The sequence below is a fragment of the Sapajus apella genome, unplaced genomic scaffold (genome assembly GCF_009761245.1).
Source record: "Sapajus apella isolate SASKATOON/1434 unplaced genomic scaffold, GSC_monkey_1.0 scaffold54, whole genome shotgun sequence".
In the NCBI taxonomy this organism is placed as follows: Eukaryota; Metazoa; Chordata; class Mammalia; order Primates; family Cebidae; genus Sapajus; species Sapajus apella.
In genome coordinates, this window is record NW_022436994.1 from 10,669,677 (window position 1) to 10,692,784 (window position 23,108).

Sequence of the window (23,108 nt, forward strand, 5' to 3'; positions counted from 1 at the left end):
ACCATCCTTGACTGGAGCCTGGATATTGCGTTTGAAGAGCTATTTATAAGAGTAATTTTAAGTCCACAAGGTAGGTACTTAGTGTGCACTTGTGTCTGACTGATACTTGGGAGTATTCTGGTCCAGGACAATTACAGACCCAAGTTTGAAGTTTGAGAAAAGCAGTGTGACCTTAGACCATAATCTAGTTCATGTCATTCTCACTGTGAGGATATGCCCTTTAGGATTCCAGCTTATCGTGAGGAGATCTCAGATTAGATGGCCCTTGTTTTGTGGCCCTCAGCTTTATTTGTGTCTTGGTCACCCTGAGAATCAGTTAAAACATAGGTTCTAGTTTTCCAAGACCGATAAAGACACTTTAGAGGAAATGTGTGCTGAGTTTTCCTTCTCCTTGTACTTTTTTTTTTTAAAATTGTGGTGAAATATACATAACATAAAATTTAGCTTTTTTTTTTTTTTTTTTTTTTGAAATTGAGTTTTGCTCTGTTGCCCAGGATGGAGTGCAGTGGCGTGATCTCGGCTCACTACAACCTCCACCTCCTGGCTTCAAGCAATTCTCCTGCCTCAGCCTCCCGAGTAGCTGGGATTACGGGCGCCCACCACCACGCCCAGCTAATTTTTTTTTTTTTGTATTTTTAGTGGAGACGGGGTTTCACCATGTTGGCCAGGCTGGTCTTGAACCCCTGACTTCAAGTGATCCGCCTGCCTTGGCCTCCCAAAATGCTGGGATTGCAGGTGTGAGCTGCCGTGTCCAGCCCTCAAGATAATTTTAAATTTTCCTTTTGATTTTTTCTTTGACTTAGAAATGGAATTGGTGGAACATAGGGTAATTCTATGTTCAATTTTTTGAGGAACTGCCATATTTTCCACAGCAGCTGCACCATATTATATCCTTACCAGTAATGCCATAAGGATTACAGTTTCTCCTAGCCAGCATTTGTTATTTATTTTTTTTGTGTGTGTGGAAGGTTCTCAGGTCTTCCATGTATTTTGTCTCTCAAATTTTAGGAATCTTCTTTAACCCATCAACCCTCATGGAAATAATTTGAAAAAGTCAAATTATATTCAGATTCTAAAATTCTGTTTTTTGTTTTTAATTGTCGTTCTAATGGGTATGAAGTACTGGTGTCTTATTTTGGTTTTGATTTGTGTTTTTCTAATGATGTTGAACATCTTTTCATATGCCTGTTGGCTATTTCATACCGTCTTTGGAAAAACATCTGTTCAAATTCTCTTCCCATTTTTGAATTTGCCTGTTTTTTGTTGTTGAATTTTAGGAGTCCTTTATATATTCTCCATATTAGTCCATTGTCAGATATGTGATTTGCAAATATTTTTTTCCAGTTTGGCGCGTTGCCTTTTTACGCTATTGATAGTGTTTTTAGTTTTGATGTAGTCCAGTTTTATCTGTTTTTTTCTTTGCTGCTTATGCTTTTGATATCATATCTAAGTAATCACTGCCAAATCAAATGTGACAGAACTTTCCCCGTATGTTTTTCTTCTAAGAGTTTTTATACTTGTAGCTCTAATGTTTAGGTATTTGATCCATTTTGAGATAATTTTTGTGTATGTGGTAAGCCGAGGATCCAACTTCATTCTTTTGCACCTGGATATTTATTTTCCCAGTGTTATTTGTTGAATTCTCTTTTTAATTTTTACTTGGTAATTCCTTACTATCTTGTATTTTTTAGTTCTTTTTGAAAAGATGTTTTAAAATACTTTATACAAATTACTCAGTTGTTTTCAACAGGAAGATTGATCTCTCAAACCAAGCTCACTGTTATTAATAATAGGAAAAATTATTAATGTTTCAAACAATTTGATGAGAATATGTGATACCCTAAATCCTATAAAATATGTGGAGAGAAATTGCCTGTATTCAGTGTTGTTAGTTTTTAAATACTGTTTGGTTTCTCAGTTTTCATGGGAAAAAGATACAGCTCATTAGTGCATATATACATATATGTATAGTTTAACTAAATTCAGTAATCTGTTCATCTTAGGTTAGAAAGCATGTAAAGTATTAAAAGACTAGCTGGAGGAACAAAAACAATTTTTTTTTTTAAGGCAGAGCCTTGCTCTGTTGCCCAGGCTGGAGTGCAGTGGCGTGATCTTGGCTCACTGCAACCTCCTCCTCCCAGATTCAAGCGATTATCCTGCCTCAGCTTCCTAAGTAGCTGGGATTACAGGTACGCACCACCATACCCAGCTAATTTTTGTATTTTTAGTAGAGGTGGGGTTTCACCACGTTAGCCAGGCTGATTTCCAACTCCTGACCTGAGGTTATCTGCCTGCCTCAGCCTCCCAAAGTGCTGGGATTATGTGGGTGAGCCACTGCGCCCAGCTATGGAACAATGATACAATTTTTTGTCAAGGGTATGGGACTCATTAAAGCATTCCTATTTCTCTCTTTCTCTCTCCTTTTTTTGTTCTGTGAACTTCTGTTTTATTACCCCAAAACTTACTAAATAACAATTTTTCCCTTTTTTGGTTATTAAATAAATTCATATATCACATACATGAAATAAACAGTGTTAGAGTTTGTCCATTCTTTTATGTTGTTAACTGAAACTAGGCTTCTTTCCCAGATGCTTTAAAAGGGCATTTCCTGAGGAATAAAGTAGAGTTTTTAAAGACTCTTCAGTTTCTGTACCAATATTGTAAAAGCTATGTTTAGAAAGAATTGAGTATTTTTCTTTGTAGTATTTCCACAAACTTTCTTCTAATAATATTCACCATGAGAAATCTAAAAATACTAATAAGAAAAACATATAGAAAGCAAAGAAAATTAAGAGTTTTTAAGGCCAAAAACGTGGAACATTAAGCATTTTGATCTGTTAGGCATCATACAAAGGATTGTACCAACCCCACTGGGACTTAACAGTTGGGAAGGACAACCATACTATCATAAATAAATTAAGCTAGAAAAAATACGAATGCATACTGTACCTCTATTAAGAGTGTAGAGCTTTCTCACATAATTCTTAGTGGTAAATTCTCTTTGCTACCATGGACGATATAGTTTAAAATTTTCAGTTATTTTTTTCAGCCAACTTTGGTTGTGTTCTGAAGTTTTTTTTAATTGATGCATATTAATTATACATATTTATGGGATACAGTGTGATATTTTGATACATGTATACAATGTGTAATGATGACGCCATGGTAATTAGCATATCTATCATCTGAAACACATCATTTCTTTGTGTTGGAAACAGTCAACATCCCCATTTTTACTGTTCAGAACCATATGTTATTGTTACCTATAATCATCCTACAGTGCTGTAGAACACTAGAATCTTCTGTTCTACTTTTTGTTTCTTTGAGATCAACTTTATTTTAGCATCTGCACATGAGTGAGAATGTGATGGTTAACTTTCTGCCTTGGCCCTTTTCACTTAATGTCTTCTAGTTTCATCTGTGTTGCTGTGAATGACAGGATTTCATTCTTTTTTGTGGCCAAATAGTATTGTGTATGTATACCGCATTTTATTCATTAATTAATCTGTTGTTGGACACTGGGTTGATTCCATATCTTGTCTTTTGTGAATAGTGCTGCAGTAAACCTTATCTCTCTTTATTGTTTGTGAGTTTTTCTTCCAGTAGGAAATCTGTAAGGCCTAGGTCTTCTATTTAAAATGTCACCTAATCATGTTTAATCAGGTTGATGGAGGTGCAGTTTTCCTGTTTTTAAAAGTTTGAAAACAAAGTAGTTACTAATCATACTGTCTTAAAATAGTATGCTACTAACATTTTAAATTTAATATTTTAAGTTATATTTTTAAGAGATATTTTTTCTTTTTTGAGATGGATTCTCGCTCTGTCACCCAGGCTGGAGTGCAGTGGCATAATCTCGGCTCACTGTAACCTCCACCTCCTGGGTTCAAGAGATTCTCCTGCCTCAGCCTCCTAAGCAGCTGGGACTACAGGCATGCACCACCATGCCCAGCTATTTTTTGTGTTTTTAGTAGAGATGGGGTTTCACCATATTGGCCAGGCTAGTCTCAAACTCCTGACCTTGTGATCCCCCTGCCTCGGCCTCCCAAGGTGATGGGATTATAGGCGTGAGCCAGTGCAGCTGGCAGAGATTTCTTTAACTGTTAGTAGCTACTGTGTTTATGAGGGAACAAAGGCAGGATTCCCATAAGTGAGAATAAGAAGCAGTCCTCTCTGATGGGTAGTAATTTTTAGGAATCTATTACGGGTCTCTTAAAATTTAAGGAATCAGCAGAACAATGCTATAATTATTTTATTCAAATAGTACAAGTGAGCCATTGATTAACAACTGGCTTTGCTGTAATTCAATATAGGATCCCTTGGTAAGATTTTTAAATGTAAGTTCTCTTGAACCAATAGCATCTTTTTCCCCTCAAAGTGTAATTTTGACATCTCTCTACAATTCAGAGTAGTGAATCGTCCTCAGTTGTTTAGCAGGTAATTTGTTACATCTAAGAATTAAAATTTGTAATTAATTTACCCCTACATTACAAATTAGGGTGGATTTACACTTAGTCTTACAATAGTTTTGACTTGTTGCCTTGAGCAGAGGAGAAAGTAATGATGTTACAGTGAATGCACTTATTTATTCTATAACCTGACAAGAGTATTTGTGATTGTAAATGTCATCTATTGTGTGTGTTGGGGAAGAACAAAAACATGAAGGGCTACTCCTGTGTTTGGGGTTTCTAAGAAAAACAAAGTACAATATCTGTTGAAAACGAACTTGGATGATGACTTTTAACCTTTAAGATTATCTTCAGCCAAGCACGTCTATCAACTTTATTAGCTGTTTTGAGAATACCTAATACCTGTGCCATGGTTCAGCTGTGAAGAGGACAGAGTTGGTTTGAATAAGAGTAGCTATGGGAAGTTTGTTCTTAAAAGTCCTGAAGATAAGTCTTGATACTGAGTCATACGTATTTACTCCCTCTGTGACTAACAGTAAACTCTATTCATCAAGGAAATCGTGTCCTTGACTCAGGTCCATTCATCACAAATCACACCCTCCAACTTCAGGATTACATCAGACATAAAATTATGGACAAAGCAAGTTGTTGTGTTCTCTTCTAACACAGGGAGTGGTTTATCATCACATTTCCCACAGTAAGCATTGCAGTTTTGTATGTTTAGGGTGATTTCTCCAGCTTTTCCTCAAAATTCTAGGGTTTTATAAAGCTGTTATTTTTGTAGCAAGAAAGAAGTAAGCTTTGTTGCATATTAGATGCTTACCACTTGCCAAATATTGTATTATATTGAACAAAAAACAAGTAACACATAGTTTCTACTTGCAGGCAAACAGAAACAGAATGAAAGTTTACTCGGAGTTGAATTTTAAGAAGAGTTTAGATTTTTGTCAAAGACCATCTTAGTTATTGATATGTATTGAAGATTTATCATCTGTAAATCTGAAGTGTTAGAGCTATTGGGGTGGGGGAGGAAGAAGACTTCTAAAAATTCTACTCAGGAAGTCATTTGTGAACTCCCTTTTTTGTTTTTAACTTTTAGGTCCAGAGGTACATGTGCAGGTTTGTTATATAGGTAGATTATGTGTCACAGGGGTTTGATGTACAGATTATTTTACCATCCAGGTAATAAGCATAGAACCCAAAAGGTAGTTTTCCTGTCCTTACCCTCCTCTTTCCACCTTTAAGTAGGTCCTGATGTCTTGTGCCTTTCTTTGTGTCTATACGTATCCAGTGTTTAGCTTCTACTTAGGGGAGAGAACCTGTGTATGTGGCTTGCTGTTCCTGTGTTCACTTAGAATAATGACCTCCAGCTCCATCTTGTTGCTGTAAAGGACACGCCAGGCTGGAGTGCAGTGGCGCAATCTCAGCTCACTGCAATCTCTGCCTCCTGGGTTCAAGCAGTTCTCCTGCCTCAGCCTCCCGAGTTGTTGGGACTACAGGCACACGCCACCACACCCAGCTAATTTTTGTATTTTTTAGTCGGGATGGGGTTTCACCATGTTGGCCAGGATGGTCTCGATCTCTTGACCTAGTGATCCACCTGCCTCGGCATCCCAAAGTGCTGGGATTACAGGCGTGAGCCACTGTGCCTGGCTGATCTTGTTCTTTTTTATGGCTACATGTTATTCCATGGTATAAATATACCACATTTTCTTTACGCAATCCACCATTGGTAGGCATTTAAATTGATTCCATGTCTTTGCTGTTGTGAATAGTGCAGCAGTGAATATGTGTGTGCATATGTCTTTATGGTGGAGCAATTTCTGTTCCTTAGGTATATATGCAGTAATGAGATTGCTGGGTCAAATGGCAATTCTGCTTTGGGTTCTTTGAGAAATCGCCAAACTGCTTTCCGTAATGGCTGAACTAATTTACATTCCTACCAGCAGTGTATAAATGTTCCCTTTTCTCTGCAACCTTGCCAGCATCTGTTATTTTTTGACTTTTTAGTAGTAGCCATCCTGACTGGTGTGAGATGGTATCTCATTGTGGTTTTGATTTGCATTTCTCTTATGATTAGCGATGTTGAGCATTTTTCCATATGCTGCTTGGCCGCATGTATGTCTTCTTTTGAAAAGTTTCTGTTCATATCCTTTGCCTACTTTTTAATGGGGTTGTTTTTTGCTTATTTATTTCAGTTGCTTATAGATTCTGGATATTAGACCTTTGTTGGATGCATAATTTGCAAATATTTTCTTCTGTAGCTTTTCTGTTTACTCTGCTGATAGTTTCTTTTGCTGCATGGAAGCTCTGAAGCTTAATTAGATCTTACTTGTCAATTTTGCTTCTGTTGTAATTGCCTTTGGCATCTTCACGGAGTCTTTGCCACGTCCTATGTTCAGAATGTATTTCCTAGGTTATCTTCCAGAGTTTTTATGGTTTTAGGTTTTACATCTAAGTCTTTAGTCTGTCTCTAGTTGATTTTTGTATATGGTATAAGGAAGCTGTCTAGTTTCAATCTTCTGCTTATGGCTAGCCCATTATCTCGGCACCATTAATTGAATGGGGGACCCTTTCCCCATTCTTTGTTTTTGTTAACTTTGTCAAAGATTAGATGGTTGTAGATGTGTGGCATTATTTCTGGGTTCCCTATTCTGTTCCATCGGTTTATTTGTCTGTTTCCTTCTTTCTCTCTTTTTTTTTCTTTGAGATAGAGTTTAGCTCTGTCGCCCAGGCTAGAGTACAGTGGCATGATCTCGGCTCACTGCAACCTCTGCTTCCTGGGTTCTAGCAATTCTCCTGTCTTAGCCTTCCAAGTAGCTGGGATTACAGGTGCCCACCACGCCGGGCTAATTTTTGTACTTTTACTAGAAATGGGGTTTCACCATGTTGGCCAGGCTGGTCTTGAACTCTTGACCTCAGGTGATCCACGTATCCACATACCTCGGCCACCCAAAGTGTTGAGATGACAGGTATGAGCCACCATGCCCAGTCTCAGTCTCTCTCTCTCTCTTTCTCTCTCTCTTTGTCCTCAGTCTCTCTCTCTCTCTTTTTCTCTTTCTCTCTTTCCTTCCCCTTCCCCTGTCTTCCCATTCTCTTGTCTCTTTCTCTCTTCCTTTCTTTCCTTTTTCCTTCCTTCCCTCCCTTGCTGTTTTGCAGTATAGTTTGAAGTCACATAATGTGATGCCTCCAGCCTTGTTCTTTTTGCTTAGGATTGCCTTAGCTATTTGAACTCTTTTTTGGTTCTGTAAAAATTTTAAAACAGTTTTTTTGTTTCCTTTTTTGAGATGGACTCTTGCTCTGTCACCAGGCTGGAATGCAGTGGTGCCATCTCAGCTCACTGCAGCCTCCAGCTCACTGCAACCTCCAGCTCCCTGGTTCAAGTGATTCTCCTGTCTCAGCCTCTTGAATAGCTGGGATTAAAGGAATGCGCTACCATGCCCAGCTAATTTTTGTATTTTTGGTAGAGATGGGGTTTCACCATGTTGGCCAGGATGGTCTCGATCTCCTGACCTTGTGATCCGCCTGCCTCGGCTTCTCAAAGTGCTGGGATTACAGGTGAGCCACTGCACCCAGACTAGTTTTTTTCAAATTCTGTGAAGAATGTCATTGGTAGTGCGATAGGAATAGTATTGAATCTGTAAATTGCTTTGGGCTTTATGGCCATTTTAACAATATTGATTCTTCCTGTCCATGAGCCTGGAATGTTTTTCCATTTGTTTGTGTCATCTCTGATTTCTTTGAGAAGTGTTTTGTAATTCTTGTTGTAAGATCTTTCACCTCCTTAGTTACCTGTATTCCTAGCTATTTTATTCTTTTTGTGGCTATAAGATTGCATTCTTTTTGGCTTACAGTTTGGATATGGTTGGTGTTTAGGAATGCTACTGATTTTTGTACATTGGTTTTGTATCCTAAAACTTTGAATTTTTTTTTTTTTAAATCAGATTAAGGAGTTTTCAGGCTGAGACTACGGGGTTTTCTAGTTATAGAAAATCATCTGCAAACAGGGATAGTTTGACTTCCTCTCTTATTATTTAGATGCCTTTTATTTCTTTCTCTTGCCTGATTTCTCTGGCTATAAGACTTCCAGTACTTTGTTGAATAAGAGTGGTAAGAGGTAGGTATCCTTATCTTGTTCTGATTCTGAGAGGGGAAGCTTCCAGGTTTTACCCATTCAGTATGATATTGGCTGTGGGTTTGTCGTAGATGGCTCTTATTATTTGGAGGTTTCTTCAGTGCCTAGTTTGTTGAGGTTTTGTTTTTTTTTTTTTTTAAAGACAAGAGTCTTGCCCTGTCACCAGGCTGGAGTGCAGTGGTATGATCTCGGCTCACTGCAACTTCTGCCTCCTGGGTTCAAGCGATTCTCCCACCTCAGCCTCCTGAGTCCCGAGTAGCTGGGACTACAGGTGTGTGCCACCATGCCCAGCTAATTTTTGTATTTTTAGTAGAAACAGGGTTTCACCATGATGGACAGGATGGTCTCGATCTCTTGACCTTGTGATCCGCCCGCCTCAGCCTCCCAAAGTGCTGGGATTACAGGCATGAGTCACTGTGCCTGGCCTGTTGATGGTTTTTAACATGAAGGAATGTTGAATTTTATTGAAAGCCTTTGAGCTTTGAGATGATCATGTGGTTTTTGTTTTTAGTTCTGTTTATTTGATAAATCACATTTATTGATTTGCATATGTTGAAACAACCTTGCATCCCAGGAATAAAGCCAATTAGTGGTGATGAATTAGCTTTTGATATGCTCCTCTGGATTGTATTTGCTAGTATTTTGTTGAGGATTTTTGCATCTGTGTTCATCAGGGATATTTGCCTACAGTTTTCTTATTGTGTCTCTGCCAGATTTTGGTATCAGAATGATGCTGGACTCAAAGAATGAATTAGGGAGGAGTCCCTCCTCTTTTTTTTTCCTGAACAATTTTGGTAGTATTGTTCCATACTAGCTCTTCTTTGTATGCCTGGTAAAATTTGGCTGTGAATCTGTCTGGGCTGGGGCTTTTTCTGATTGGTAGGTTTTCCACTACTGATTCAATTTTGGAACTCCTTATTGGCTTGTTTAAGATTCTAATTTCTACCTGGTTCAATCTTTGGAGGCTGTATGTTTCCAGAAATTTATCCATTTCTTCTAGGTTTTCTAGCTTATGTGCATAGAGCTTCAACCCCTTTTTAATTACATAATAAAAATAGTATCTTTGGTAGTCACTGGGGCTACAAAGATTAATAAGACCTGATTATACCCTCAGGATACTCAAAGTATAAGAACTATCTTGCCTTTCACAAGTTACAAATTGCTTTTATGGTTTTATCACCATTATCTTCAAAACAGTAGTGGGTAACAATGGGCCCAGAGAGACTAAATGAAGAATGGAGTGGATTCTTAGCCTTCTCCTGTGTTTCTGCAATGTCTTTGTGAAATGCCAACTAAGTGACGGAGAATTAGAGAAGCTGTGTAACAAGCTGTGTGAGCTAGTACAGTAGATTGTGTGGGACCTTCAGAATAAATCCTGTGTTTGTCTTTTCATCACTGTGCCTGGATGCAATGGCTAAACAAAGCCATTTATAAGTTTGATGATTTTGAAGACATGAGACATTTACATTTATTATTTTGATGAATATTTGTTGAGTGACAACAAATATGTTGTGGGCATTACATTGTTTTCTTCACATAGCCCTGTGTCTCTTTTAGTGCATTTAGCTTTACCTGCCATGTCTATAGTTAATATTTTTATATGCATGTGTCATCTACCTGACTAGGCTAAAAACTTCTTCAGGTCAAGTCCTTCTTTGCCAGTCTGTCCCATCTAGATATAGTAGGTGTTTAGTGGGTATTTGCTGAATGAATAAATAGATTAATTACTTTTGGGGACTGAGTTTATTTATGATGAATTTTTCTTTTAGACAGAGTCTCACTCTGTTGCTCAGGCTAGAGTGCAGTGGCACGATCTCGGCTCACTGTCGCCTCTGCCTCCCAGGATCAAGTGATTCTCCTGCCTCAGCCTCAGCTTCCCAAGTAGCTGGGACTACAGGCACCCGCCACCACCCCCCGCCTTTTTTTTTTTTCTTTTTTTTTTTTGTATTTTTAGTAGAGACTGTGTTTCACCATGTTGGCTAGGCTGGTCTTAAACTTCTGAACTCAAATGATCCGCCCGCCTCAGCCTCCCAAAGTGCTGGTGGGATTACAGGTGTGAACCACTGCACCTGGCCTGAATGTTTTATACACTTCCATTTATACATACATAAGCCTTTAAAGTATCCATGTTATTCAGAGCTGTTACAATAGTTTGGGAATAAGAGTGGAATCCTTTATGTTTGCATTACTCTAGGTTACACATTCTTTTTTATCTAGAAACTCAAGCTATGTCTCCCAGCTTCAGCTCAGATTTCTATTTGGTACTTAACCTCAGCCAGGGCCCCACTTTCCTTTCCTACCTTACTGTAATTTCAGCCCTCACTCTGTCCATAGTGAGTCATGAGCACCTCTCTCTCTGTCCTCTGTTTCCATCAGGAAGTGAACCAATATTTTGAATTTTAAGCCAAGAACAGAGTTGTGGTCAAGTCCTGGGTAGGGTAAAGTTATTTGATATGATGATTAAAAAAAATTTTGTTTTGTTTTGTTTTAAGGAGCGTATAGTTTAATAGGCAAGAAAGAAGGAAGAAGAAAATAGCTCTGCTCCCCTGTACAGAGGTAAAGGGAGGGGGGATTCGAACATAGAGAATACCCCATGTGTGGCAGAAAAATGGCTGCTTATATGAGGAGGCTGGAGGAGGTGGTACCTGATTTGCATAGGGCTCAGGAGATTGGTTTGACCAGACATGTCACTCACGTAGCCCTGGGGAGATGGGTACTGGCCGTCCCACCCTAACCTTTTAATATGCAAATTTAGGGTGCCATGGTGCTCTACACCAGGAATATGTGCCATGTTGCCAGATGCATGTGAGGCAAAGGCAAGAAGAAGGGGACAGGAATCACCGTGTTTGGGTGGACCCATTTCTAATGGCCTGGATTTTCATATCAAAGGTTGCTGGCCTGGCTCTAAGAGCTGGGGCTTTCTTGCTAAACAAGAAACATTTCTAGAGCTGCTTTAAAAGAAATAAAAATTTCCCAAGGACCTCTTTTCCTCTCTATCTGCCTAAAATAATTTCTTAATAACTCCTATAACATTCCCCCATGTGGAGATGTCCCCCTAACTGCTGTTAGGGGTTTTGGATGCTGACTCTTTCTGGCTACTTCCTGCTGAAAAGGGGCATCAAATGGGGAACAACAGCTAGGGCTTCTCCTGGGGTCAATCTAAGGGTCCTTGGAAGAATGGTGTGTACATGCTTGGTTCAGTTTGCAGCACCATTTGGAGCTAGATTGCTTCTAGGTGAGAGGAAACAATTTGAGTTATAGTATTGAGTATATAGGGTCCAAATATTAATACAAGACATAAGCTGTCTGTTGAATATTTCAGTTAGAAGGTGTTACCACGTATAACCCTATTGCAAATAGTAGAGTGAGGATGGCAGTTCCCATAAGTGTGCTGGGAACTAAAATTTTGCTTGCCAAGATAAAGAATTTCCCTTTGGGGTTTATGAAGTTCCTTGGTTTTATTTCCCAAACAAAGGAACCTCAGGGTTACGGGAACCCCACTCACTTTTATTACCTGGCAGAATTTGCAGAATAATTGCCCAGAGCTAGTATATCGATCCAGATTCTTATGTTACCCATCCGCTTTTGTTTCTTCCAAGCTGTAGGAGATTACCACTTGATTCACAGGACTAAGCAGAGTTAGTCTAAAATGTAGGCAAAAAGCTTAAAAACAGTTAATGAGACTAGGATTTAATGACAAATATATGATAAGCTTTGGAGCACAATTTCTCTTTCCAGTCTTAATTTTTGGTAAAAAGAAATTATGATAGGACTGTGTGTGTTGTTTGTAGAATAAACTTTAGTCTTACACTAGGCCTGATTATTTGCATAAGGTGCAGCAAGAATGGTTATTTCTATGTAGGCCTTTTGGATTGGCTTTGATGGAACTCTGTTCCACAAGGAATCTCAGATAAGACTTTTAAAGCTGACACCAGCCATGGATTTGTATCCTCAAATACCGGTGAGTTGGGTGATCCTCTCCCCTTGAGGTCCCAAGATAAACTTGGAGCTCCTAGACCTGTTAGAAAGTGACATTCTTTACTGACTACAAGTTAGGAACCCTGTGGAGAGATTGTGTAGACAAGGTATGAGGCCAGCTCTCCCCAAGGGGCTTTTTATTGGCTCTGCAGTTCAAGCTTGGTTCCTTAAAGGGAAACATACTGTTTCAGTCAAAGCCTTGGTGAAATAACCCGTTTTTCCAATTGTGTCCTATTGACAAAGAAAAATGGATTCTTATTGCAGTGATGCAAGCAACTATATTGCCATAACTTAAGAGTACCCACAGATAGTTTCCAAATTCTAGAGGAACCAGGTAGAGAAAAATAAACGTGCTCCAAATTTTGTTCACAGGAGTATACCTTCTTCAATTGTTAAAGGCCATAAATAGTTCAAAATAAGTTTCCTTAACTCTGAAAAACAAAATAAGGGTCAGAAAAATTTCAAGCAGAAGTCAAAAAGGTTGCTTTAACTTTCTGATTGCAGTCCATTTAACTCTTGTTTTGCTTAATATTTGTGAACAGGTCAGTTCTTTATGAGTCTCATACATTCCTTCTCTGTTCCAATGTTACAGTCTTCAAAGCTATTAAAAAAAACTTGCATTTGAGAACACCTGTTTAAGTTCCTAATATGGCTTGATTATAAACTGTCTTTTGAGAAGGAATAAAGCAAGACAATTGTCTGTGAATGACAAAATTTCCAAGATAGTTACAGATAAAAACATGACTGACAAGTTTATTTATCTCCATGGTTTACAATAACTTTACCCTTAATATGATTGATAGCATATACTTAGACATTAGAATTTTAGAAATCCCATACAATTTTGAAGCATATGTTACTGTTACTCACCAAAATATAACTTAAAGAAGGTTGGACATCATTTTGGCAATCTCATGACTAAACTCGTCAAATAATCTTGTTTACCTCTTTTCTGGAGAACTCTGAACCATCCAAAAAGCCAGGCATCAAGAAGGACAGTTTTGAAACTCGAAGTTAAAATTGGGGTGCCTGTTAAATGTTAGAGGTTTAGAATATTTGATATTATAAAATAGAATTCCAGATTGTCATAAATTATTTCTTTTGCCAAAATGATGACTCAAAAGGCAAAACCTTTCACTGGCTTTACTATGACATGGAAATCCTGTTCAAAGCCAAAGTTTACCCTTGCTTTAATTTATTAACATTAACCCCAACTTATTTAAACGAAACTTTGTAGATAATAGCATCTAGTCATAACCAATTTGACTGTGAGGTGAAATCTTTATAAACCTTATATAACCCTTTTACTAGAGGGCAGATGAGTCTTTACTGGAGGGCAGAGTGTCTTTAAGACCTGCTTGCTATGCTTTTATTCCAATGCCCAACTTATGAAAAGACTACATAGTAGCCTTTTGAGTTTAGTTAATGTTCAGTGTTAACTTTTAGCAACTTTTATTTTTGGTGAAAAACCTGGTTAGTAAATGATTTTAATTATATACTAGATGTGGATCCTAGACCCAGAGAGAAGTGCAGATCAAGTTTGACTTTTCAGCATGTAGCTCCATGTGTCCCAGGCCTTACCTATCTGTAAAGCAGGCAGTATACAACCTTGGAACATTTAGCAAACCTAGTGTCTAAGTTATGTGACTTAGACTACCTGTTTGCATTTTGACAACGTTTGCATTTTACCAATAATCCTTAAGACTATTTTTATTTCTTAAAGTCACATGAACTAAAAAATATTTAACTACTTATTTTTCTTTAAGCCAATCAATTAGAGCTCTTTTTATAGACATTACACACAACACATATATAGCAACACAGAAGATTGAGCACTTGTTAAGTTTTTTCATTTGCCAGTTTCTTAATTGCATTACTGGCTTTAGGGTAGAGCCCTTGGAGGAACAGGGCCAGGTAGTATACATTTTTTTAGGGCCTAATAAGCAGGCACAGCTGAAGGCAAAGACAAGATCCCTAAAATTAAGGGTACCATTTTATACTGGATCTTGGGTCCTCAAAAGAGGGAGATACTGTGGGAGAAGATGGTGTAGTGCTTCTAAACTGTGCATTTCATTGCAAGACCACCCAAAGCCAATTGGCTTATTTTGTAATTAGCCCGTGCAATGGTTATTTTTTATTTTTATTTTTTGAAATGTAGTCTCGTTCTGCTGCCCAGGCCGGAGTGCAGTGGCCCAATCTTTGCTCACTGCAACCTCTGCCTCCCAGGAGTCAAGCAGTTCCCTGCCTCAGCCTCCCGAGTAGCTGGGATTATAGGCACGCGCCACCATGCCCAGCTAATTTTTGTATTTTTAGTAGATACAGGATTTCACCATCTTGGCCAGGCTGGTCTTGAACTCCTGACCTTGTGATCCACCCGCCTTGGCCTTCCAAAGTGTTGGGATTATAGGCGTGAGCCACCGCATCTGGCCGTGATGGCTATTTTTATGTGTCAGCTTTAGTGTAAGTATATAACTTGAAGAAGATTGGACATCTACTTTAAGTGGCTAAAAGATGGGCTACAAGATGTCCAGATAGCTGGTTAAACACAATTTTTGGAGTTATCTGTGAGGGTATTTTCAGAAGAGATTAACATTTGAATCGGTAGACTGAAGCTCTCCCTCACCAATAAGGTGTGTATCGTGCAACCCATTGAGGGCCCCAAAAGAACAAAAAGGCAAAAGAAAGGACAAATTTACTCTGTCTATGATATGGTTTGGCTCTGTGTCTCTACCAAAGTCTCATTTTGAATTGTCTTTCCCACTGGTGGAGCGAGGGAGGTGATTGGATCATGGGGACAGTTTCCCCCATGCTGTTCTCATGATAGGAGTTCTCAGGAGATCTGATGGTTTTATAAATGGCTTTCCCCTGGGCTTTTCACTTTCTCTCCCACCTGCAGCCATGTAAGTGGTGCCTGCTTCCCTGTCTGCCATGATTGGAAGTTTTCTGAGGCCTCCCCAGCCGTGGGGAACTGTGATTCAATTAAATCTCATTTGTTTATAATTGCTCAGTCTCAGGTAGTATCTTTATAGCAGTGTGAGAATGAATTAATACACTCTGCTTGAGCTGGGTTTTGCAGAACTCTTCTCAAGTTCCGTGAAACCACACATTTGAATAGGACAGTGCTTTTGTGTTTTTTTTCCTGAAAAGTACAGAAGAGTGATGTATGTGAATCTTTACCTAAGCAATACCTTTTCTATTTAAACTATAGCAAAAGGAGCCATCGTATTTTCTTCAAAGCATGGAATAGTAATGATTTATTTTCCTCAAAACTGCAGATCCTTGGATTAATAGTTGATTTTTTTCAATTTTGATTCTCTATAGTACTTGTTAAATACTATGTATAATTTGGGATGTCAAGCAGTATGTTTTGTGACCTCATAAGCATTGATTTAGATTGAAAGCTCAAATCTTTTCAGGAAAATTTCTGTGTCATTCCCTCCCCCCCCGCCCCCCACCATTTCATTGAAGCCATAGTACACAGCAGTAATAATGGTGTTACAGTGGATGAAAGTTTTCTTTTCTTTTTTTTTTTTTTAAACCATTAACGTGTAAAACACCTAGCTCAGGGCCACTATGCCAGGAAGTGTGTAATAAAAGCTCATTTCTTCTTTCTTTTCTTGTTTCTGGATCATGGAGTAATTTTGTACAAGAATGGAATAAATTTCACAGTCACCCCTCAGAAGAATATTTTGAAATGAGCAATTCTCCTATTTGACTACACAGACTTCTAGTATGCTTGCATAAAAGGAAAAGTCACGTGAGAACATGTGAATTTAGAAGTACTTGAAAATAAAAGAAAAATAAAGACTGAAGACCTAAAGGAAATGTTAGCAGAATGATAAATGTCAGTTGATTTAAGCCGACAGGGGCTCTGTTCTGCTTTATAGCATATTAGGGAGAGCTCATCCTAGCTGATAGCTAGCTCTGGAGCAGGCTTGTTGAAGCTGTTCATAAATTTATTTATTTTTTAGAGACAGTATGCCACTCTGTTGCCCAGGCTAGAGTACGGTGGCATGATCATGGTTCACTGCAGCCTTGAACCACTGTGCTCAAGTGACCCTCCTACTTTAGGCTCCCAAGTAGCTGGCATTACAGCAGTGTGCCACGTGTTCATAAATTTAGAATGATATTTAGTCAAGTAAGTGATTTTTCTAAAGATGGAACAGGGATTAATGCAAGGTGAACGTGCTTCTGTAATCACCACACAGTTTGGGAAATAAAACGTTATTTATATTCCATATTTCTTTATGTGGTGTCTAGACACTATCTTCATATTCCCTAGAGGTAACTACTCTCCTGATTTAAAACACCACAGATTTTACATGATTTAAAAATATATGGACACATATTATTTAGCCTTAAAAAGGAAGGGGATTTGGTTACCTTGATACTATGCTAAGTGAAATAAGCCATAACAAAACGACAAATAAAGGATGTGGTGGCACCTGCCTGTAATCCCAGCTACTTGGAAGGCTGAGGCAGGAGGATTGCTTGAACCTAGAAATTAGTATGCCATGATCACAGCAGTTAATAGTGATTGCACTCCAGCCTGGGCACTATAGCAAGACCCTGTCTCTCTTTCTCTCTCTCTCACTTTTTTTGAAGACAAGTACTAAATGATTCTATTTTTCTAAAAAAAAATATTTTTTTAGACAGGGTCTTACTCTGTCACCCACATTGGAGTAAAATGGCACAGTCTTTGTTCACTGCAACCTCTGCCTCCTGGGCTTAAGGAATCCTTCATTTTTCTCTTTTTAGTAGAGACAGGGTTTCACCATATTACCCAGACTGGTCTCAAACTCCTGAGCTCAAGTGATCTGCCTGCCTTGGCCACCCAAAGTGTTAGGATTACAGGCATGGCCGCTGTGCCTGGCTTTAGGCTTCCATTTAAATGAGGTATCTAAAGTAGTCAAATTCATAGAAAGTATTAATAAAATGGTAGTTGCCAGGGGCTGGGGGGAGGGGGAAATGGAGAGCTGATGTTCAATTGGTATAGAGTTTTAGGTTTTTTAAGGTTTTTTTTTTTTTTTTTTTTTTTAGACAGGGTCTTGCTGTTGCAAAGGCTAGAGTGCAGTGGCATGATCAGGGTTCACTGTAGTCTCAAACTCCTGGGCTCAAGTGATCCTCCTGCCCTGCCTCAGCCTGCTCAGTAGCTGGGACCACAGGTTTGAGCCTGTAAGTTTTTGACTTTAATTTTTGATGTAGTAAATCTGTGTTGAAATGCAGAATTATCGCAGTAAATCTAAGTAAGTTGGAGTGGTATTGTCACAAGGATTGACAAATAGATCAATGTCATAGAATAGACTTGTATTAGGCTGTTTTTATTTTGCTCTAAAGGAATGCTTGAGACTGGGTAATTTATAAAGAAAAGAGGTTTAATTGGCTTACGGTTCTGCAGGCTGTACAAGTGTGGTGCTGGCATCTGCTCAGCTTCTAGGGAGGCCTCAGGGTGCTTTTACTCATGGCAGAACGTAGAGTGGGACCAGGCACATCACATGGCAAGAGCAGGAGCAAGAGAAAGAGCTAGGGGAGGTGCCACATACTTCAAACAACCAGATCTCACAAAAACTCACTCACTGTTGTAACGACAGCACCAAGAGGATGGTGCCAACCTATTCATGAGAAATTCACCCCAGTCATCTGGTCACCTCCCAACAGGCTCAACCTCCAACACTGGGGATTACATTTCGGCATGAGATTTTGGAGGACAAATACCCAAACTATATCAAGACTTTTTCAGATCCTTACTGGTATGACACTTGATTTATGACAAAAAATAGTAATAACAAAGCAGTTGGGATAGGCCTGAATTTTGAGAGCTTGGGCCTCTTGGTCCCTTAAAGAGGCAATTCGCAAATATTTTGGTAGCAGGGCCCCTTTACATTTTGTTGTTTATGTGGGTTATATCTATTGCTATTGCTGTATTAGAAATTAAAACTGAGAACTTAAAAAATACTTACTCATTTTGAGAAAATAGACCCAGGTAACACTAACATAAATGGTATATCTTTATGAAAGTTTTAAGATTTAGTGAGAATGACATTGTTTTACATTATTTTAAAAATTATTTAATGTCTGGCTTGATAGAAGACAGATGTACCTGCTTCTGCATTCAGTCTGTCACAGTATTTTTTTTGGTTGAAATGTATGAAAATAATCTGTCCTCAAATAGCTTTTTGGAAAAGGGAGAAGCATGTTAATAGCTTTTTCCTGTTAATAGCCTTTTCAGATAATTGTAGACCTTCTTTGATACCACACCAAAACTTGGCAAGTGGTAATTTCTTAAAGGTTGATTGTCATATGTAATCTGAAGCCTGATCAGTAAGCCTTTTGTTTTCTATTGTATTAAAATTAATTTCTCTTGCATGATTTTGTAATACGATGCCTTGGTCATTTAAAAAATACTGATTTTTACTAACTTAAGTGGATCATTAAAATGTAAAACATTTTATTATAACTATCAAAAATTCATATTCATTAGTTTCATCATTAATCTCATTAGCAAAGTCTTATCTATTTGGTGGTAAAGTTTTCCTTTTTAGGACAAGTAACATATTAGTGTTTTTGTGAAAGTGGTTTTGACCTTGTGTTCTCCCTGAAAGGGTCTCAAGGTCCTCTAGAAGTACAAGGACCACACTCCAAGAGTGATCGAAGTTACATGGAAACTCTGCGTTGTGATCTAGGAAATTTCTATTTTCTTTCTGGAAAGGTCTGTTTCTCAGTAGAATCCCACTCTTTACCTACCACAAATCTAGTAACACCCTGTTAGATTAATGAGGTAAACATTTTTTCTGTGTTAGATGTTAGGCATTCTAAAATGGAAAACCCAATCCTAGCCTTAAAAAAGTTTAATGTCTATTGAGAATTAGGTAATTTAACAACCAATAGCATACTAAAGTAACTATTGTGAAAGTATAGGTGAAAGAAAAATTAAGTTTGCCTTGGTAAGCCAAGGACATTTTCTAACACTAAAATTAGCATTTTAGCTGAGACTTAAAAGGTGGTTAGGGTTGCCAGGATGGACAGGAAGTGCCAGGACCTGTGGCATTTACCATGTTCTGAGAACAGCAGTTCAGATCTGCTCAGTGTAATTCGGGAGAGTGGTTGGGATTTAAGAATGTGGTGAGAAAACTGGGCAGTAAGACCATGTAATGCAAAGAAGCTTAGATTTTATTGTGAATAGGATGGGGAGCCATAGACGAATGGGATACAATGAATTTTCTGTAATAGTAGGATTCTAGACTGGAGAGGAATGAAGCCAAAGGCAGAGCAGTCTTGATAACCCCTTGGTTGAGATACTGAGGGGCCAAATTAGGGCATTTGGAGGATAAAGATGAGGTGGAAAACATCAAAAGATATTTAGGAAACAGATTTGATGGGTTTGAGGGGGCTTGATTAGATTGGGGAGTAATTTAGGTTAGAAGTATAGGCCCTGGAGTCAGACAGACCTGGGCTCAAATCCTGACTCTGTCACTTAAAGGAATGTCTCTAGACAATTAATCCAAATCTCAGCTTCTTCACCTATAAAATAGGGATCATAATTCCTGCTTTATAAGACCCTTAAGAAGATTTGATAAGATACATGCAAAGCTCTTGGATGTTGAGTAAACATATGGAAGCTACTTTTGTTTTTGTGAGAATGACTCCCAAGTATCTGATTTAGGTACCTGGGTTGGTTCCACTCACTAAGGAGGGAATGCAGGTAGAGGAGAGCTGGTGTGGAGTGGAGGAGGGTCAGGGCAGGAGCTCACCTCGGGACTTGTGGAAGTATGTGATAGAAACTTCAAGTGCAGAAGGGACACCTGGCCTAGAGATAGAGAGGTGGGAATTACTTTAGTGGACCTAGATTCAGGCCCTTGAATGAGATGTTCTTGGGGTGAGGGAGTAGGAAAGGGTACACAGAGTGTATCAATTTGCTAGGTCTGTCATTAACAAAATAGCACAGACCGGGTGGTTTAAATTTAATGACATAAATTTATTTTCTCACAGGTCTGGAGATAAAAGTTGAAGACGAGGGTGTCGTCAGGTTTGGTTTCTTCTGAGACCTCTTGCCTTGGCTTGTAGACGCCACCCTCTCCTTTTGTCTTCATATAGTCTTTTTTCTGTGCGTGTGTATGTCTGAGTCCAGATTTCTTATTGGATTAAGATGCACCCTGAAAATCTTATATTTATTTAATTACCTCTTTAAAGACCTTTTTTCCAACTATTGTGATGTTCTGAGGACCTGGGGATTAGGGCGTCAACATATGAATTTTGGGAGGACACAATTCAGCCCCTAACATAGAATGAGGGGCTGTATAAAACAGGCAGGGGAGGGGAGAGGACTGCCCAGAGAGGTAGAAGGCAAATACTTGAGTCTGTGAGAAAAAAGGGAGGGCTATAGGGAGGGAAAAGGCAACCGCAAATCTCCCAGATTCCTTTTGTAGTCACTGATACCAAATTGTTTTATTTTTATAAATGCTTTCATCATCTGAAATGGAGGCTTTTAATAGGAATGCTGAAGTAAATGTTTAATAGAGTTTGCCCTAGTCATACTCACTTGCAAAATGGTTATGAATCAGAGTCCATTCTATGAAGTTTTTATGCCAGAAAGTACTGAATACCTTCTTGCTGTGGTTTGACATCTACGAGAGAATGGCCTTGAAATGCATTTGTTCAAGCAGATGAGACATCATGACTAATGATTTAGAAATCATAGTTTTCTATTTAAAACTTTCCACCAAGACTCTTTATCATTACTGAATTCCAACTGCATGGTAGTTTTGAATGCTCAAGTTTTTTGTAAGGAAGTTTAAGGATAATATTGATAAATTCAGAAATCACTCTGCTATGCGCCTTGTCCTTCACCTTTTCCCCGATTTCTATTAATAATTGGTCAACAAGTCCTGTTAATTCTGCTTCATATCTCAAGTGTATTTACTTTTTTGCATGTCTGCTGCTACCAGCTAGTCCAAGCCACCACCAACTCTGCCATGGAGCCTTTTAATTGGACTCCCTGCTTCCATTCTTGTCCTTTCTAGAGAAATCTTGAAACAAACAAAAAAGCAAGTCATACTGTGTCACTTCCTGATTGAAACCCTCAGCACCTTCTCATTACACTTTGAGTAAAATCTAGACTCCCTGCCATACCTACAAAACCTGTTTGATGAACACCCTGCCCTCTTGCCTGCCCTCCTCTTCCACACCTCATTTCATGAGGCTGCCTTCTGCATCCTGAAGATACAGAGCCTGTGGCTGCCTCTGAGCCTTGGTGTGTTTGGCGTGCTTTTCCCCTGGTTTTCAAATGATCCTTCAGTCTCAACTTAAATGTCACCTTGGCAGAGATGCCTTCCTTCACTGCCAAAGTTAAAATTGTGCCTTCCCCCTTTCATATTCTAGCATGTCATCCTTTTTATTTGTTTGCTTATTTTTGAGAGAGCCTTCACATACATTACCCACTTGAATATTTCAAGGTTTTGATAGTGAGCACTGGCAAGAGGGAGGAGTGAAATTAGAGTAGATTTCAGAGAGAGAATAACCCTTTACTATGTTATTTGGTCCTAAGAAAGTGCAGTTGAGAAAACAATTAGATTTCACACAGTATTTGGATTTTGTAATATATGAATATGAATATTAGCACATTTTATCAGGTGTTTATATATTAGTTTCAAGAGGTTTGATTTATTCTCAGATGACATTTTATCGTATCTTTGAGCTAATTTCTTTTCAGTGGTAACATTTTTTAAAAAAATACATTTTACTTTTTAATTTTTATTTTTTGACATGGAGTCACTCTATCACTCCGGCTGAAGTGCAGTGGCATGATCTTGGCTCACTGCAGCCTCTGCCTCTTGGGTTCAAGTGATTCTCCTGCCTCAGCCTCCTAAGTAGCTGGGATTACAAGCATGCGCCACCATGCCTGGCTAATTTTTGTATTTTTAGTAGAGGTGGGGTTTCGCCATGTTGGCCAGGCTGGTCTCAAAATCCTGACCTCAAGTGATCTGCCTTCCTCAGCCTCCCAAAGTGCTGGGATTCCAGACAGGCTTGAGCCACCATACCCAGCCAAAATATATTTATTTTTTAAAATAAACAGTTTTGTTTGTAGAAAAACTGAGCAGAAAGTAAGATAATTCACACATATCCTCTCCCTTCTCCAGTCCCTAGCCTCCCCCACCAACATCAGACACAAACGTGGGACATTTGTTAACAATTAATGAACCAGTGCCGACCCATCATCTTTAACTAGACTAAATAGTTTAAATTAGGGCTCACTCTGTGTTGCACATTTTGAGTTTTGACACCTGTGTAATGACATGTATCTACCACTATAGTTTCATATGTAATAGTTTCACTGTGATAAAAAATTGTCTGTCTTCCACCTATTTATCCCCCTTTCTCCCAAAACCTCTATCAACCACCTATCTTTTCACTGCCTCCATAGTTTTGCCTTTTCTAGAATGTCATATAGTTGGAATACAGTATGTAGCCTTTCAGATTGACTTTTTTCACTTGGTAATAGTAATTTAAGGTTCCTTTATGTTTTTTCTTTTTGGTTTGTTTTTTTGAGAGGGAGTTTTTTTCTTGTCGTCCAGGCTGGAGTGCAGTGGCAT

The 23,108-nt window shown here is 38.6% G+C and overlaps 1 protein-coding gene and 1 long non-coding RNA gene across 5 annotated transcripts in view; one reads left to right on the plus strand and one right to left on the minus strand.

Annotated features, from left to right (window-relative positions):
- LOC116527390 (cytochrome c oxidase assembly factor 1 homolog) overlaps positions 1-23,108 on the plus strand; it is an 87,235-nt gene that overhangs the window by 49,252 nt on the left and 14,875 nt on the right. The window contains exons 1-2 of one of the 4 annotated variants that reach the window (XM_032244409.1): positions 10,608-11,097; positions 20,509-20,545. The exons of 2 other annotated variants lie outside the window; for them this stretch is intronic. The gene's annotated coding sequence lies outside the window, so the exon portion shown is untranslated. Of the gene's footprint in view, positions 1-10,607; positions 11,098-20,508; positions 20,546-23,108 lie in introns of those variants that run through there. One more of the 4 variants, XM_032244408.1, reaches the window with a different exon arrangement.
- Positions 961-20,024, minus strand: LOC116527391. Its single transcript, XR_004258525.1, has 3 exons — positions 20,014-20,024; positions 13,465-13,471; positions 961-1,015 (listed from the first exon to the last, which is right to left on the minus strand). It is a non-coding gene; the product is annotated as an uncharacterized LOC116527391 (long non-coding RNA).